The sequence below is a fragment of the Muntiacus reevesi genome, chromosome 20, assembly GCF_963930625.1.
Source record: "Muntiacus reevesi chromosome 20, mMunRee1.1, whole genome shotgun sequence".
Lineage (NCBI taxonomy): Eukaryota > Metazoa > Chordata > Mammalia > Artiodactyla > Cervidae > Muntiacus > Muntiacus reevesi.
Window position 1 is genome coordinate 42,464,439 of NC_089268.1, and position 19,610 is coordinate 42,484,048.

Below are 19,610 nucleotides of genomic sequence, written 5' to 3' on the forward strand. Positions count from 1 at the left end.
TATAAGGGAGAATTCTTAGCCTATTTTTTCTCTCCTTAAACTCTCTTCCTAACACTACTAATACACTACCAACAGACTAAATCCAAATGAAATATGACAAACTCCAAGTACTTTTTCCTCCAAAACTCTATCTTGATTCCATGCCTCTCCCTATTATTCACTTTATGGGAGTTTTGTTTTTCAGAATAGAGGCTGGAAGGGGTACAAGGAAGAATTTTGCATAAATAAATTCTCAAACCCCTTTTTAACAATTGAGATATAATTGACATACAATGTTGTATGTTTCAGATGTGCAGTGTTTTAATATTTAAATATACTATGAAATGATCATGACAGGGTCTAGTTCACATCCGGCAAATCCTCCAACTCATGAACTTCCATTCAAACTCTAAAGATGTAAAGTGCTTTCGTTATTATATCCACTTTGCCATTGAATTTACAATGAGAACCAATGAATTCCCTATGTTGGATCTGGTACCATCTCCTGTGTGGAAGCTTGGAAAGATATGCATGGCGTCATCCTTAAGAAACTTACCCTCTTGTGGTCCAGGCAAGATTTATGAATGAGTCAACTGGAGAGCAGTAGTTGGTAGACCTAATCTCTAGTGCTCTGCGTGTGAAAAGAACTCGATTGCTGTCAGATGAATAAAGTGCTAAACCATGGAGTTCAGATGATAGTATGGTTGGACCTCAGGAAAAGGGGAGAGAGATGTGGGTTGCCAACAGTAGGTGTAGTCTTTGTGCAGGAGGTGGGAGCATGAGCCTGAATCTGTAGATTTCCTTTGAGTAGTATTGACACCTTAACAATATGAAGTCTTCAAATTCATGAACGCAGGATGTCTTTCTTTTTGTGTCTTCTTTAATTTCTTTCAGCGACGTTTTGTGGTTTTCACTATACAAGTCATTCACCTCCTTGGTTGATTGTTTTCCTAGATATTTTATTCTTTTTGATGCAGTTGTATATAGGATTTTTTTTTTCTTTTTAAAAAATATTTCTTTGGCTGCATCAGGTCTTGGTTATGGTGCTTGGGCTTAGTTGCCCTGCAGCTCTTAGTTCCCCACTGGGGATCGAACCTGCGTCCCCTGCATTGGAAGGCTGATTCGTAACTGCTGGAACCACCAAGAAAGTCTCCAGAATTGTTTTCTTAATCAGAGCAGAGTTTTTGCCATCCACGACGTTTCCTATGCCTCCACTAACTTTCCCCAAAGGCCGGCTGATACCAATTAGGATGAGAGTGCAGGCCACCCAGAGGGTCACCTTTGCCCTAAGAAGTGGCTACAATTCTGAATTCGCAGAAGGAGGAAGTCAAGGCTGATTTACTATAGGCTGAGGTGGTTCAAGGTCTGAGCCTTACAGACATATAATCTAATATGCTTTCTTCAGAGCTCAAGTATGAATAACTCTCTTCCAAATGCTACTTCCAGCAAAGGGAAGAGAGATGCAGCAGCTATTGGGAGGCTAATCAATTTTTAAAGTTTGACTCCAGCAAAAATTGCACGAGGTAAACAGTATGTCCTTAGCTCTGCCACCTTTTACCACTAACTTGGCTTTGATCTTTCTCTTCTTTTATCCTGTTTCTGTTACCCATTTATCTCCCTGTCTCACTCTCTCTCTCGTTTTTTTCCCCTCAAAGTTCCCTTTCCTTAGCCTCCTTAACATAATGTACCTGGTCCTGCCAAGATTCCCTCAGATCTTTCCTGGGCATCAGCAAGCTCTTCCTGAAAAGTTAACTCTTGCAAAACAAGAAGAGTTGATGTCCAACAGGGGTTTCCCTGGTGGCTCAAATGGTGAAAAATCTGTCTGCAATGCGGGAGACCTGGGTTCAATCCCTCGGTCAGGAAGGTCCCCTGGAGAAGGGCATGGCAACCCACTCCAGTATTCTTGCCTGGAGAATCCCATGGACAGAGTTGCTTGGCAGGCTACATTCTCTGGGGTCACAAAGAGTCAGACACGACTGAGCGACTAACACTTTCACTTTAATCTGAGCAAGGTGACTCGTGTGCCTGCTTGCTAAGTCGCTTTAGTCCAACTGTTTGCGACCCAGTGGACTGTAGCCTGCCAGGCAAGATGATAAGAACTAGTCTAATCCTTGGTAACTACAGGAGCTCAAGACCTGAGGAAGGGGGAGGACAGGGGAGAGGGATGTTTGGGTTTGTGTCTGGACCTGGACCCGGTCTGACAGAGGACGGAGGAGCCTGGGTCAGACGGCTCGGAGGCAAGCTGACATGCCAGCCTTTGCGGCTGAGCAGCTGTTTTCCTAGAGGTGCCTGAGGTCGACCTCAGCCCTGCCTGTGAGCGGGCTGTCACAAGGGCTCAGGGGGCTGGGAGCTGGAATTGCTCTTGGTCTCTCCATGACCCATTTCTGACCTTAGTACCCACTTCAAGCTTGAGGTTGGGAGGGCCTTAACCTTGAACTATGTGCTTGCGAGACCCTCAGGGTGCTCCAGCAGGAGTCTGTTAGCTGGACCCAGAAATGGGGAAGATGTGTAAACAAGTCACTGCCGACTGGAAACAGGAGGGTCCCCGACCTGCTTCAAGTGACCAGTTCCCATAGGGTGGGCTGGTGGAGAGCCCGGGGCCCGGCCGGCAGCCCCTCAGGCTGCAGCAGTGGACCTCCATCAGCGTCACCGGTGTAACCACTGTGGGTGGTAACAGCCCCCCGCCCATCCCCAGTCTGGCCTCTCCCTCTCTCTCTGTAGACCCCTGGAGGCACAATTCCTCGCCTTCACAGTGGAAGGCTAGCCTTGGCAGCAAGCAGGACTCAGGATGCTGCTCTGTGTCTGGCCGTCTGTGACGTGAATTCGATACAAAGTCCGCAAACATTTCACTGCAAAAGGCACGTTTTATCTCCCTTTCCAGAACCTCTGAGAGAGCCAAGCTTGGTGACTGGCCAAGTAGGCTCTCCTCCTTACGTCTGATGTGGTGTAAGTGCTGGGGTTGCCACGCACCTATTGAACCCCACGCCCAGAGCTCTGGATGCCAAAGGAAGGTGAGTGTGTGTGTGTGTGTGTGTGTGTCAGGGTGGGGGAAGCCAGAGGAGGTGGAGGAGGTGCCAACAGTTCCTTGGGCAGTGGGTGCTGGGCTGAGCTTGCAAACAGATGTAGGTAAGCCAGAAGGAAACAAAACACAGAAATCAAAAACAAAGGCAAACTCTTCTTCCCTACTTGCTTCTTCTAATGCACCAAGTCTGTGTTGCTGGAGGCTGAAGATTGATTACTGTTTTGGGGCCTCTGATTATAAACCCATATGTGTAGCGAGTCAGCTTGAAGATTAGGACTTTCTTTGTGGAACCAACGGAATCTCAGGTTATTAAACCTTCTCCCTTAACTTTGCCACCTGTTTGTCTCCTTCCCGGGCCCTAAGACCCTGAGACCCCTGCTCCTTTTATCTCTGTTGCTTGTTAATTCCTGTTTCATCAGGTGGAAGACTTGTTCTGGAAATAAATGAAAGTTTTGAAGGCAGGGTTCCTCAGCTTCCTCTCTTTGGGTAGAGCAGGGCGTTCTGAAGATTTCCATAATCACTCTTTCCTCTTGCTTTCCTGCACTTTATCCCCAGCACGCATCTGACGTCTCTAATGTGTAGCCTTGAGCTGTAAGGGATCTTTGTCAGTGTGCGTATTTTGTCTCCAACCAGATCATCAGATTGGATGAAATGAGCTCTACAGCTACTAGAATCCTCCGAGTCCGCATATTTGAAGCACGCTGGCAGAATCTTGGTGACTTCATCTTAATGCGCACCCAAGCCCCTAATGGCATAGTTAGCATTCACTACATATTTACAAGGACCACCCTCGGGGGGCTTTCAGAGACTGCCTTAGAAGTGTTCTGGTCAAGCATGGGGGTGGGCAGTGACAGTCCTCTCCAGATAAACGTTGAGAGACAGACACCGCAGAAACCAAGGCCTCCCCCACATGGCCTGGTAATTGGAGATCCCAACTGCTACTTCTTAACAACTGTGAAGCCATGATAATAGGCCCTAATAAATTTTCCTTGCAGTTTCAAGAGGATGTGGTATCTTTCACTTCCTGTCCCAAACTGCCCTGCATTGTTGCGCCATGGACAGCTGCTTCACATCAAGGCGTGGCCACGGTCCAGCCGGGGGAGGGGGGAGTCTGGCGTGCCACCCTGCCGCAGGGCAGCTCTTGTGGGGGGGTAGACGCTGGGTCTCCAACTCTCAAGCCGTCGGGATGCTGATGTCTAAAGCAGGACGTTAGAATGTTTGGTTGGGAAGAGATCAGAACCATCGTTCAAGTTTCACAGATGAAACACAGATGCCCCGTGGGGCGAAAAGACTTCCTCGCTGTGTTAACCAACTGTCATATATCACACTCGCATCCTTGTCGTGTTCCTTCTTTCATAAATAGAGGACAGGGAGGAACAGGTGAAGGTCTGTGAAGGAGAAGGGGAGGAAAGATCAAAAGTCACCATGCTCCCGGGGTACTGTGTATGCACCTGCTTTATCACACTTGCTTGTGTGGTGGGGAACTTAACCATAGAGAAGTTGAACAGACCTCCCCGTGAAATGATAGGCTGTTAATGAAGTGGCTGAGGGCCTTGACGATGGTCTTTGAGATGTTGGTGCTCACCTTCCCCTGAATGCACTTTTCCCCTTCCTTCCATTTTTCTTTTTAGCAGTGCCAAAAAGAGGTACCTAGTTTGCGTCATGTCTATTCACATCCATGAATTGGTTCTGTTGATGGATTTTCTAAGCTTTTGAGTTTTGAAGTGATTTTAGATTTTAGAAAAGTTGTAGGAATGGTAGGTAGAATTCCTGTATACCCTCTATTTAGATTTCCTGAATACTGAAATTTCACCTCATTTGCTTGATGGCTCTTTCACGGTGGTGTCCCAGGGCCAGTTAGTTCTGTCTTAAAAGACTCTGTTGATAAAATTTCTGGACCTTTGTGAGCTAATTGTTTAATGTGGGTGGGTGCATGCTGTGTGCTAAGTTGCTTCAGTCGTGTCTGACTCTGGGCAACCCTATGGAACATAGCCTGCCAGGCTCCTCTGTCCATGGGGTTCTCCAGGCATGAATACTGGAGTGGGTTGCCATGTCCTCCTCCAGGGGGTCTTCCCCCCAAGGATGGAACCCATATCTCCTGAGTGTCTTGCATTGGCAGTGGGTTCTTTACAACTAGCACCACCTGGGAAGCCCTGGTTGTTTAACACGGTCATTGTTAAACATTAAATAATTTCAGCTTACAATTCAATATTAAAAGTGAAAGTGAAAAGGCAGATGTTGCAGTGACCAAGGCCTCCTGCAAATTCCAAACAAATAAATACACAATAAATCAATACTCAAATTATCAATGCTCCTAATTACTAGCCTCTATACTTTGGAGGTGATATTCTTCTATTTATGGTGGAAAGATGATATCATGGGGCTTCCCTGGTAGCTCAGACGGTAAAGCGTCTGCCTACAACACGGGAGACCCGGGTTTGATCCCCGGGTCGGAAAGATCCCCTGGAGAAGGAAATGGCAACCCACTCCAGTACTCTTGCTTGGGAAATCCCATGGACGGAGGATCCTGGTAGGCTACAGTCCATGGTGTCGCAAAGAGTCAGACACGACTGAGCGACTTCACTTCACTTCACTTCATGTTATCATGGAGTTACTGTTCGTCTCTTCCCAACTCCGTATCTCGTGAGCACTCACAGAGACAAATCAGGACTTGAGTTACTTGGTTTTTTTGTTGTTGTTTATCTATTTTTTTGGGGGCCACATGGCACATGAAACCTTAGTTCCCTGACCAAGCATCAAACTTGAGTTTCCCGAATTGAAAGCCAGAGTCTTAATTACTGGATCACCAAGGGAGTCCCTTGCTTATCTAAATTTAAGAAAGTAATGAGACACTGATGATAATGCAGATTAGTGTGTGTGGTGTCTATAGTTGATTGTGAGCAGCAACCTCGAGTTGTCTACAGGTATAAAAGATTGGCAAAAATCATCAAAAGAACTTTGTGAGAATCAATTGGCTATACAGACTCTACAACAGAGTATAGTGTCTATTTAATTTTTTTTTTTTGGTAAATTGTACTTTACACTTTTTTATCAGTAAAACTTATACTAAACTTCTGTGTATACATATATATGCACGTATTTTGGAAGCCTGGTTATTAAATACCAACATACTACTGCATACACATGTTTTTATTAGTTTCTGAGAATAAAGTGCAAATATATTGCCCCAGTATCACTTAATACTTCAGAACAGATTTAATAAAATATAAGGACATGGCTGTATGCAACTGCAGTAAGTCATTAAAACTGGAAAATTAACATTAATAACACTGCTATGTAACCTACTGATCTTATTCAAGATTTACTAATTGTCCCAATAATGTTCTTTTTTGCTCAGGAAGTAATCCAGAATCATTCATTGCATTAAGTTCTCATGTCATTTTATATCCTTTAATCTGGAATAGTTTTTCTTTAAAAAAAATTTTCTTTTTTTTTTTTTTTAATATTCTGACATCTTCAAAGAACACAGGCCAATTATTTCATAGAATGTTCTTAATTTTTATTTGATGTTTTCTAGTGCTTCCATTTGGATTTTGCATATCTGGTAGGAAAACCACAGGAGTGAGATTATGTCCTTTTTAGTATTTTACATTGGCACTATATCAGAGAAGGAAATGGCAACCCACTAAAGTATTCTTGCCTGGAGAATTCTGTGGACAGAAGAGCCTGATGAGGCTACAGTCCATGGGGTCACAATGAGGTGGACGTGACTGAGTGAACTAACTTGGCAGTATATGATGATGTATAAATAAATGAGCATGGCTGTGTTCCAACAAAACTTTATTTACCAAAACAGAGGGATGAATGTGGTTCATGGACTTTCATTTCCACCCTTGGCTTAGGCTTCAGTGTATAGCATTTGATAGGGTGGACTGAAACTGAAAGACTTCTGTGAGAAGCAAGATTAAGGATACAGAGTAAACGCTCATTAACTATAACTATCTGGGGACTACGCCCAGGCCACTTCATTTAGGTTAGAATTGTAGAATATATAGAGAAAATTTCTACAAGTGTATCAGGTTCAAGTTTCCTAAGTGATTTTTAGTGTCGGGGAGTCAGTATTTCCAAGGATGCCCTTTCATATGAAAAAGGCCACTAGAGGACCTTTCTTGTTAGTTATCCCTATACTTGGGTGTGCATCACTCATTGTGAAGTTTCCCTGTGTGTCTTTTTGGGCTCTTCTGCTTCAGCAGAATCTCAGGGGTGGATTGGGATCTAGTTTTAAAGCATTTTCCAGGTGTTCCAGATGAAGGACTAGCCTAAAGTGAAGAACTGAGATTCTTAGGGACTTATCTTAATGAAAAGATGAGAATAATCTCTAATTACTGCATTGATTATATGTAAACAGATTCTTGTAAAGGGTTTGCAATATTTTAAAAGTTAATAAGTAGTTAAAATACTCTTTCCTAAGTCTGCTCTCTAAACTTGATTGCCACTGCTGAGCTTCTTATCAAACTATTTTTTCATGCATAGTGAAAAACAAACTTCAGAAAAGCCTCTGCTGAAGTTTCAAAAAAAAAATTTAGCAATTATTGGACTCTAAAGAATCTAAAAACTGTAGTGGAAATTCAAGCCCATTACCGTTTATTCATGAGGACAAGTGACTCAATCAAAACAGTATCTTTGATGGATTAAATGTGTTTAAACAAATAGTTAACTGTAATACTGGAGGATTAGTATTTTTGGAGGGCTTTAGTTTTGATAGAGCTTTAGCTGATATTCTTTTGATAATCCCTGTTTTTCCCTGGCAGTTGATGCCTCTGTTTGCTCTGGCAATAGTTTTTTAATATGCTGCATTTTGACATTATTCCTGCAATACAGAATATGAAATTCTGTTTGCTATGCAAAAGCATATCAGGTAAGCTTGGGAAATAACAAAATAGTTGTTTGCAAATTGCTTTAGACCTTAGATAGAGACTCTGAAGATATCAATCTAATTGTGATTTGTTGATGTGAAACTCTAAGCTATGTTTATGTTAAAAATTATATCAGTTACTAAGAAAAATTACCTAAAACTTTCAATGTCATCCTGGGACATTGTCCAACAAGCCCATCCAAGTGTTATTTAATTCACTAGAGAATGTACTTTTGCTTGAATTATTATTTACTCTTGCTTAAGACTCAAGATACTGTGAAGTTACATGTTAACCTAGAGACTTATGTTCATTAGAATACAAAAGGCTTCTGAACAGTAGAGAAAATAACCCTGACACTTATAGTTTTATTGTCCTGTAGGTCATTAACCAGTTTGGCCTCTAACTCAGAAAAGTAATTTTGGCAGACTTTATGAAACTGACCATATAAACCTCTGTTCCTTGAATTCTCTGAATTAGTTCTCCTATCCTTATAATCCCTCATCGGTGGATTATATAAGTTTTTGATACATGTTTTACATGTGTCAACGTTTGATGTCTTTCACTTTTTGAAAATTATCTTTTTTTTTCTTTAATGACCCTAATTTAGCCATGTTGTTTTTGTATATCTATGACTTTTGGTCCTAAATATTGCTGTTTTCTAATTGCAGTTGTCAATGTGAATTAAATATTCTGCTTTTAACCTGTGAAGATAGTTTTTCAAAGTGATGATTGGGAAGACATTTAGTTTAGCTAGAAAATAATTGTTGGAATTTCCCTGGTGGTCCAGTGCTTAACAATCTGCCTTGCAATGCAGGCGACATGGGGTTTGATCCCTGCTTGGGAAACTAAGATCCCACTTGCCTAGGAGCAACTAAGCCCTCAGGCCACGGCTAGAGAGTCTATGCACTGCAACAAAAGAGCTCAAATGATGCAATGAAGATCTCATGTGCTGCAACTAAGGCTCAACGCAGCCAAATAAATATAAATGAATTTTTTTTTTTAAAAAAGGAAATAATTGTGTTCATAGTACACGTGCCAAGGATAGGGGACACAGGCAAGTGACTCATGCCACAGCCTTCTTCTGGAGCCCCCGCAGTTTGATGGGAGGGACAGATAAGCAAGGCCATGTGCTGGGTGCTAGGACAGAGATCTGTTCCAGGTGGACAGTCCAGGCCAGTGGAACCCAGCCTGGCTTGAAGTTCTTTCTTCACTGGAACAGAGAGCACAGAATTACTCACAAGCTTTATTTAGTTCCTCTTGAGACCAGTAGACATGAACACGGCCGCAGCGGAATAAAGCACATGAGTGTGGGCTCTGAAGCCAGACACACTTGGCACGTAACCCTGGCTCCTCTATTTACTAGTGGGTGACCTTGTCATTTGGTTCAACTGTCTAAGCCTCAGTTTTCTCATCTGTCAAGCAAGGATAATAGCACTGATATATAGGATTACCGTGAAAATGGAGTGATGCTTGTAGTAAAGGGTTGACTCAGCAGGTTTGGAGTGTTCAAACCTTGTTCCAGAGAAACTGGCCCTTGACCGGCTCCTGGGAGACGACCCCTAAACATTTGGAATATCCTATCAATTGAGAGTGTCTGTTTATTTGGGGCCTCAGGCCACGCCAGATAGTTCAGGCTAACAATGTGATTTATGATGGAGGCCTTGGGTCACACTGTTCCAGTCTGAATGCCGGCGGGGATGAAGACTGGTAAGTTAGGTTGAGGCATGCTGGCTCTTCGTGCCTGCGCGATCAACCACCGGTAAAACCCTGGACACCAAGGCTTGGTGATGTCCCTGGTTGATGCCACTCTGTACGAGTCATACATTGTTGCTGGCATAATTAAGCATTGGCCGTGCAGCTTCGATGAGGGAAGACAGTTAAGGCTCAAGCCTGGTCTGTCCTGCACTCTGCCCTACATGCGTTTACTGTTGCTGATTTTAATTTGTATCTGTTTTCTAGGATAAATGGTAACTGAGAACAAAACAGCTTTTCCAAATTGTATGAGTCCTTCTGGCAAATCAGTGCATCTTAGGAGATTCAGTGATTTGTGGGGACCCCCAAAGCAGGGATAAGGAATGTGTAGTGCTTTGCTCAGGGCCTTGCACGGAGTAACTTTGGTTCCATCTTTACCCTACTTCTGATTTTTGGCTTGTCCATCCTTTCCAGCCCTGTTATGACCCTTGGACCCACTGACTGCAGTTGCTTTGTCTGCTTTATCTAAAGAGTGTTCTCTGGGGACTTTGCTCTGGCGAAGAAAATATCCAACCTCAGATGGTTGACTGATAACAGAATTCCTAAGCGTACCTGTTTCTTTGGCCTGTACTGATATTTACCTTCTTTTACTTATTTTTGGCTGTGCTAGGTCTTTGTTGCTGCGGTGGCTTTTCTCTAGTTGCAGCAAGGGGAGCTACTCTCTAGTTGTGGTGCTTGGGCTTCTCATTGCAGCGGCTTCTCTTGTTGTGGAGGCCGGGCTCTAGGGCGCAGGCTCAATAGTTACGGCTCACGGGCTTAGTAGTTCCCTGGTATATGGGGTCTTTCCGGACCAGGGGTTGAACCCATGTCCCTGGTATTGGCAAGAGTAATCTTGACCACTGAGCTGCCAGGGTAGCCCCGATGTTAACTTCTGATGTGGGTCTATATCTCACTTCCCCTGCTAGATTATTTCATGTGAGGTTAATCGTGCTTCTTATTTGCTTGTTCTGCATACATAGTATCAGCCTGGTGTCTGAGGTGACAGCATGGCCTAATTGGAAGGTTGGGTTTTAAAATTTTGCATTTTTATTTATAATTATTTTGACCAAGCCCCACACCAGGGATTGAACTGGAGTCCTCTGCCTTGGAAGCACGGAGTCTTAACCACTGGACCACCAGGGAAGTCCCAGGAAGGCTGGGTTTTAGAGTCAAAAAAAGCTGGGCTTGAATGCAGCTCAGCTCTTTACCTGCCATGTTGGCTCAGGTAAATTGCTTAATCTCTCTGAGCTCCATACATTCGCACAATAGGATCGCATTACCTATTTCAGAGAGTTCCTGGGAGTTTGATGGTGTCCTGGTGGGCTCAGACCTAAGACACAGCAATGCCAGCATGTAGAGTTAGGTGGCCCACTCAGGAAGGTTGTTTGCGTACTTTGTGTAGATAAAACATCTCTAACTGGCATGGAATGTCAGGGGACACTTAGATAGAGGTTCAGCTCTACCCTCGGGTTGCATAGGTCCCTGAAGTTTCTTTTTTTTAAAAAAAATAGTTATATATATATATATATATATATATATATATATAAAATTATTTTTATGTATAATCCATCCAACCATTTTGACAGAGGGCGACATGGTTGGATGGCATCACTGAGTCGATGGACATGAGTTTGAGTGAGCTCCAGGAGATGGTGAAGGACAGGGAAGCCTGGCGTGCTGCAGTCCATGGGTTGCAAAGAGTCAGACAGGACTGAGTGACTGAACAACAAAATTACTTTTGGCTGTGCTGGGTCTGCACTGCTTTCTCTGGTTGTAGTGATCAGGGGCTACTCATCGCTGTGGTGCACGGGCTTCTCATTGTGGTGGCTTCTCTTGTTGCAGAGCATGGGCTCTGGGCATGTGGCCTTCAGTTAGTTGTAGCACGTGAGTTGCAGCTCACGAGCTCAGGGTCAGTAGTTGCCACAGACAGGCTTTGTTGCTTCATGACATGTGGAATCTTCCCACACCTGGGATTGAACCCATGTCCCCTGCATTGGCAGGTGGGTTCTTCTCCACTGTGCCGCCAGGGAAGTCCCCTGGGAGTTCTTTATGGAAGAACATGAATGTCACCTGTAACCAGGGTTCAAAAGTAAACAGACACTGCTGATGTAACAAGGGGCAGAAGGAGCAATAAAAGCCAGGTTGCAGGTAGGGATAAATGGTAACTTATTGCTAAGATTGAAGTCCTCTTACTATATGCCAGATCCCATTCTAGGCAACTAACATGTAAGGGCTCTTTTAATTAATCTTCCTAAACCTGTTGAAGGAGGCCAGTTTTTGAATTTGGAGACTGAGGCACAGAGAATTTAAGTAACTTGTCCAAGGCGACCCAGCTGATAAGTGGCCAAGCTGGGCTTGAGGACAAAGCTTTACACCCTGTGGCTCTCATTGAATTGGCTCCTTGCCACAGTGCCAGCACACCCGGGGTGGGAGAAATGGTGGTGGAAATAGGGCTCTTTATTACTGGAAACACAATCAACTCTCCTGGGGAAAGCTTTCTTAGAGAACTGGGTGATCAAACAAAAGTCATTGTGGCATGAGAGGTGTCCTGCCCCTGAATCACAAGAGTTAGACATCAGAGAGGAAGTTGCTGCTTACCAGATGGAGAAGGAGGTAAATTCCACTCCCTGCCTGGAAGGCACTGCTTTCAGAGAGCAGCGTCTGGAGAGGGACCAGGCATAGGAACCAGGACCTCTGGGGTAGGCCAGATGACCCAAATGCAGTGTTGGCTCCTTATTAAAGCTAAGTAGCAAATGGTGAGGAATCAGGATGCTGGAAGCCCAGATTTATAGTCAGAAACCAGAACAACTTACTCCCTTTTCTTCATTTTAAAACTTTTTATTGGAGTATATCAAAGGTACAGGAAATATACATGCCATGTGTCTAGTTCAATGAACATTTATAGACTTACCCAACCTATGACCAGGATCAAGAATCAAAATGTGACCAGCACCCAGAAGTACCACTTTTGTCCCCCTGTCATCCCTCCTCAGGGATGCCACATCCTGACTTTTAAAGCCTTTGTTTCATTTTGCCTGATTTTTATCCTTCCCCACCTCCATTATTCTAATTACTTTACTGAGTTAATAATTTTGTAAGCCAATGAAATATATGTGAGAAAAGAGAGGGTTGTAGTTTTTTTTAAATGAAATTTAAACCAAATGCTTTGGTAAGGGCTAAACAAAGGCAGTTGCAAAAAAAAAAAAAAAGAAAAGAAAAGAAAAGAAAAATTGCTGTTAAAGTTAGTGTGGGAAAAAGTAAAAAGTGAAAGTGAAAGTTGTTTGGTTGTGTCCGACTCTTTGCGACCCCATGAACTATATGGAATTCTCCATGGACTTCTCCAGGCTAGAATAATGGAGTAGGTAGCCATTCCCTTCTCCAAGTGATCTTCCCAACCCAGGGTTCAAACCCAGGTCTCCCACGTTGCAGGTGGATTCTTTACCAGCTGAGTCATCAGGGGATAAGACAAGCATAAAAGATTGGGGAAAAGAATAAAAATCTCAGGGGATACCATGGTGAGATTGCTTTGCAAGCAGTCTTAAACTTGTTTGGCTTTCAAGAAGTCAAATCTGGAAATTATAGCTAGTGTGTTATGCTTACGATTGGAGCCAAAAGAAAAAAAAATCCAACTTAAAACACCAGTGAGTGGATCTACACTTAAAAAAAATAAAATAAGGCCTTAGTTCAGTTCAGTTCAGTCACTCAGTCATGTCCGACTCTTTGCGACCCCATGGACTGCAGCATGCCAGTCTTCCCTGTCCATCACCAACTCCCAGAGCTTGCTCAAATTCACGTCCATCGAGTAGGGGATGCCATCCAACCATCTCATCCTCTGTTGTCCCCTTCTCCTGCCTTCAATCTTTCCCAGCATTAGGATCTTTTCCAGTGAGTCAGTTCTTAGCATCAGGTGGCCAAAGTATTGGAGTTTCAGCATCAGCATCAGTCTGTCTAATAAATATTCAGTACTGATTGCCTTTAGGATTGACTGATTGGATCTCCTTGCAGTCCAAGAGACTCTTCTTCAACACCAGAGTTCAAAAACATCAATTCTTCAGTCAGCTTTCTTTATAGTCTAACTCTCACATCCATACATGACTACTGGAAAAGTCATAGTTTTGACTAGATGGACATTTGTTGGCAAAGTAATGTCTCTGCTTTTTAATATGCTGTCTAGATTGGTCATAGCTTTTCTTCCAAGGAGCAAGCGTCTTTTAATTTCATGGGTGCAGTCACCATCAGCAGTGATTTTGGAGCCCCCCAAAATAAAGTCTCTCACTGTTTCCACTCTTTCCCCATCTATTTGCCATGAAGTGATGGGACCAGATGCCATGATCTTAGTTTTTTTAATGTCGCATTTTAAGTCATCTTTTTCACTGTCCTCTTTCACCCTCATCAAGAGACTCTTCAATTCCTCTTTACTTTCTGCCATAAGGGTGGTGTCATCTGCGTATCTGAGGTTATTGATATTTCTCCCAGCAATTTTGATTCCAACTTATGTTTCATCCAGCCCAGCATTTCACGTGATGTACTCTGTATATAAGCTAAATAAGCAGGGTGACAATATATAGCCTTGATATACTTCTTTCCCAATTTGGAACCAGTCTGTTGTTCCATGTCCAGTTCTAACTGTCACTTCTCGACCTGCATACAGACTTCTCAGGAGGCAAGTAAGCTGGTCTGGTATTTCCATCTCTTGAAGAATTTCCCAGAGTTTGCTGTGATCTACACAACCAAAGGCTTTGGCATAATCAGCAAAGCAGAAGTAGATGTTTTTCTGGAACTCTCTTGCTTTTTCTGTGATCCAGCAGAAGCTGGCAATTTGATCTCTAGTTCCTCTGCCTATTTTAAATCCAGCTTGAACATCTGGAAGTTCACAGTTCATGTATTATTGAAGCTTGGCGTGGAGAATTTTGAGCGTTACTTTGCTAGCGTTGGAGATGAGTGCAATTGTGCAGTAGTTTGAACTTTGACATCGGCCTTCTTTGGGATTGAAATGAAAAATGACCTTTACTAGTCCCGTGGTCACTGCTGAGTTTTCCAAATTTGCTGGCATATTGAGTACAGCACTTTCACAGCATCATCTTTTAGAATTTGAAAAAGCTCAACTGGAATTCCATCACTTCCACTAGCTTTGTTTGTAGTGATGCTTCCTAAAGCCCACTTGACTGGTACCGTGCAGCTGTGGCTGCTGCCCCTTGTGGTGGTCCCCGGCTTGCTGCGGCTGGCATTGTCCACCAAAAAGAGATACCCCATGTCCAAGGACAAAGGAGAAGCCCCAGTAGGACTGTAGGAGGGGCGAAATCGTGTTTAGAATCAAACCCCATACCCACTAGAGACGCTCGCAGGGCTCAAACAAAACCTTGTGTGTGCCAGGACCCAGAGACCCCACAGAGACTGAGCCAGAACTGTGTTTGAGTCTCCTGTGGAGGGAGGAGTCAGCAGTGGCCTGCCGCAGGGGCAGGGGTCTGGGTGCAGCTACCTGGTCACACAGCTTGTGGCAGAAACCCTCTTGGAGGAGGTTGCCATTAACCCCCCCATAGAGCTGCTGAGCAGATGACCCACAAACTGCAGAACAATTATACCAAAGAAATTCTCACACTGTTAAGAAAGTTCTGGGACCCACACAACAGATTCCCCAACCTGGGGATCTGGCAAAGGAACTGAGAACTCCCAGAGAATTTGACTTTGGAGGCCAGTGGGATTTGATTACAGAACTTACACAGGACTGGGGAAACAGACTCTTGGAAGGCACAAACAAAACCTTGTGTGCACCAGGACCCAGGAGAAAGGAGCAGTGACCCCACAACAGACTGACCCAGACTTACCTGTGAGTGACCAGGAGTCTCTGGCAGAGGCGTGGGTTGGAGGTGGCCTGCCTCAGGGTCGGGGCACTGAGTGCGGTAGTGTATGCATGGGACCTTTTGAAAGAGGTCGCCGTTATCTTTATTACCTCCACCATAGTTTGGTCTCAGGTCAAACAACAGAGAGGAAACACAGCCCTGCCCATCAACAGAAAGTTGGATTAAAGATTTACTGAGCATTGCCCCGCCCATCAGAATAAAATAAGCCCTTAACCCAACAACAAAATACTGGTGTATGTATGTATGTACATTTTAAAATTTTAATGTAAAATGATGTGTATATAATTTTTAATATTCTCCACTTCAATGGACTTTTTTCCCCCTCTCAAGCTTTGAGATATTATGTAAATTTAAGGTGTACAAGGGGCTTCCCAGGTGGCTCAGTGGTAAAGAATCCTCCTGCCAATGCAGGAGATGCAGGAGATGGGTGTTCTATCCCTGGGTTGGGAAGATACCCTGGAGAAGGAAATGGCAAGCCACTCCAGTAGTCTTCTTTTTTTTTTTTTTTTAATTTTAACAGCTAAACTTTATTTCTCATGATTCTGGAGGTTGGGAGTCCAAGATCAACGTCCCACAACAATATTCTTGCCTGAACAACCTCATGGACAGAGGAACCTGTCCATCTTCAAACTGGCCATCTTCACCTTCCCACTGTGGCCTATAGCAACCAAGAGGGCTTCAGGCAGAGAATGCAGCCAGGGGAACTCTAGAAAGTTCCACCCAACCCCTTCATTTAGCACTCAGAAGGCCTAGAGTGTTCTATGAATTGTCCCTGGGAGCCTCTGAGTGACTGCTTCAGCAATCAGAACCAGGAGTCCTGATCAAAGGCGAGAAGACGCACCCCTCACCCAAAGATGCTCGGATGAGGGTGGGGGAATTCACTGGTCTACAAAGTCTATTTGTTGAAGGTTAAGTGGTGGATGGCCTCAGTATCATTTGGAAACAGTGTCTAGAATGTTCCAAGACTCTCCACTTATCTCTTAGTTGAGTTTTTCATCTCAGAAGACTTTCTTCCCAAAGCTGGAACTACACATCTGAGCATCACTACCAGAGAGGGGCCATCTCTCTTGGTTCTGATTAGCCTGAGTGGGGCTTACACTTCCTCTTGTAGCTGGGGGAGGAGTGCTGGGGTATGCCTGAATTGTTAGACTCCTTTAGAAATATGTGGTTTTCTAGGGAGGAACAGTTCCCCCAGAGAAAGAGAGTGGTATTTCCAGAAGAAGCAAGGGGTTCAGGCAGTAAAAACACTAGGTATCCTTGGTTTCAGGTAAGATGCTTTGGGTTGCAAGTAATAAATCCTAACAGTAAGGGCAATTTGTTGGCTCACATGACTTAAAAATATAGATCCTAGCTTCAGGAACATTTTGATTAGATTCAAGGTCCTTCTCTCTGTTATTTCATTTTGTTGGCTATTTCCTACGGTGAATGTTAGTTGCATCTTCCGGCTAGCTTCCAGGACAAAAAAATATTCATGTTACCTACTGAAATCCTGAGATTCATTCTGACTGGACTGGGTTAGGTCAGCACCAGTCTAGCCCTGACTCATTTCATTGATGGAACACACTAGCTGGTTTTTTCTAGGTCCTTGGTCCATCTCTGGAGCTATGTTAGAACTGTCTTCCCTAGCAGGGAGAAGTGTGGGTGGTAGGGTAGCAGAGCAAGGAACAGGGGCCCAGTTTGTTACTAAAAAAAGTGAAGATAGGTTAAAGAAATTACCCCAGATCACACATCTAGTAAATGTTAGTTATAAGATTTGAGCTGAAGTCCGTGCAATCCCCTGAGACCATGTGTGTTAGATTGGGATTCCTCTCACAGGATGCTGTTTCTGTTGTCTGTTGCCTCATTATGCACTGCCTCAACTAGTAGCTTAAAATAGTGACAAGGTAGGATTTCTCTTTCTATTTTGCAGTCTGAGTTGAGCTCATCTGGGCGTTGATTTTGTTCCAGGAGGTGTGATCATCCAGGTCTGGTGCCTCCTCTGGGTTGGCTGGAAGAGCTGGGTTCTGTTAGACATTTCTCTCTCCATCGGGGCCTCAACAGTAGGCTAAACAGATTCCTTCACATGGTAACCCAGGCCTCCAAGAGTAAGCATTTCTTCCCCAAAGCATAAGCCTCTTCTTATACCGTCCTTGCCAGTTTTCACAGGACAAAACAAGTCACCTGGCCCAACCCAGCGTCAATGTGGGAGGAATCTACCTAAGGCTGTGAATATCCGAAGGCTTAGTTTATTGGAGGCCACCCAGTGTAAGGACCACAGTGGGGTACTTTTGTCTTTTCTACAGAGGCAGAGACTATTCTGTCCCAAGATAAGGAGCAGAAGCCTCTTTTTTTAAAGTCTCTATTCTTTGAAGGAAATTACCATCCGCAATCAATCCAATCAAGAAAGCAGTGTCTCCTTGGAGGCCCCGTCAGTGAGTTGTCAGAGGACCATTGCGAGGTGCAGCAGGGTCTGCTGGCAGCTCCGAAGCTAATGGCATTTGCAGTTTCTGTCGCATCCTGGCTTTCACAGTATAAATTGTCCCAGATGTGCACTTTGGAGTATGGAGTTTTATTTTTATTTGGTTTTATTTTTTAAACATTGGCTGAACTTTGAGTTGTTGGACTTGGTTTTTTTTTTTTTTTCTTCCCCTGCCCCCTTAGGTTTTGTTTTGAGAGCTTCATATGTCTAAAGCCACGGTAGGATGCCATGGCGTTCATCATCTTTTCCAGACACCCAAAGCATATGTTTTACTTTTGGCATTCCGCTGGGACAAAAAGCAGAGAAAGGGAGGCCATTTGTCACCCACCCAGTGGCCCCCTATAAGGCTCTTGTATGTTGTTCACCTAATAAATGTCTAATCTCTGCTTTCCCAAGGACCTGAATCTGTCTGCTTTATACTGGTTGTGGGCATTCCATTTCTTCTGTTGTTGAGTAAAGCAGCTTTAAAATTGGTATCTTTTTCCTATAAGGGTTTCCCTGTGGCTCAGACAGTAAAGAATCTGCCTGCAATGTGGGAGGCCTGGGTTCAGTCCTGGGTACGGAAGATCCCCTGGAGAAGGGAATGGCAGTCCACTCCAGTATTCTTGCCTGGAGAATCCCATGGACAGAGGAGCCTGGCTTTAAAATTGGCATGTTTTTCCTATAAAGCTTATCTTCCTGATTCTATTTCTTTCCTTCTCCCCTTCTAATGCAAAACCAGTTTGAATATATTCAGGTTGCTAAATTGCAGGGTTAGGATTTGTCAAGTCCCATATTCTTATCAAATCCATTTTTTCAGGGTGTGTGAGAATGTTTATTTTCTGTTTTCCCTCAAGGGACATGGCACAACAGTTTTCTTAATTCAACTCCACTTCTTTTCACATATGGATGCTGTTTAAAGCTTAGTATTTTATTATCTCCTCTCATTTCAAATATCTGAATTTTTCTCTTTTATCTCCTAGATTGGCATTTTTTGGAGGAACTTATTCTATTGATGTGTCCACCCCACTCTAGCTGTTTTTCTAACTCTGGTTTCATGGCTCATAAAGAAGAAACAATTTGAGAGTGTCACATTCCTGGGGACTCTCAGTGGTAAAATGTTTTGAAGTCAGATGATGGCTCCGTCCAGTGAATTTCCAGACCATTTGCAAATAGTGAGTCGAATTTCCATCCTAGTCTAGAAAATCAAAACTGGGTATCAGTTTCCCTTTTGGAGATGCTGAAGCTTAGAGAATGCCGTAAGAATACCTATAGCTTTTGGAATCGCTGGGTGTATGGATGAATTACTTGAGCATTCATTAAAGCCTGAGCCTGTATACTGCTGCCAGCCTCAATTGGTTGTTGGTGTCTGGCTCAGTGCAACTGAGAACCATCAGAAGGGAAAAGATCACATTACTTAGGGTGTTCATGCCACTTCTCTTAAACTTAAGGGTGTTCAGTCACATGGGAGGTCAGATATGGGTTCTCCCAGGGCTGAAAGAAATCTGAGATATCATCTATTGTCATTTATTAAATGATCCTTTCCAGCTAAATAAGGCTGTTTCCTGGCTTAGGATAATTTTCATGGATGATTTCTGACTTTCGTTCCCTTTTTGAAATGTAAGCCAAATCCTGTGTATCAGAGTTGATTAAGCCTCCATCTTGGTTTTTCCCTGTTACGGCTTGTGGGAGGCCCTGGGCAG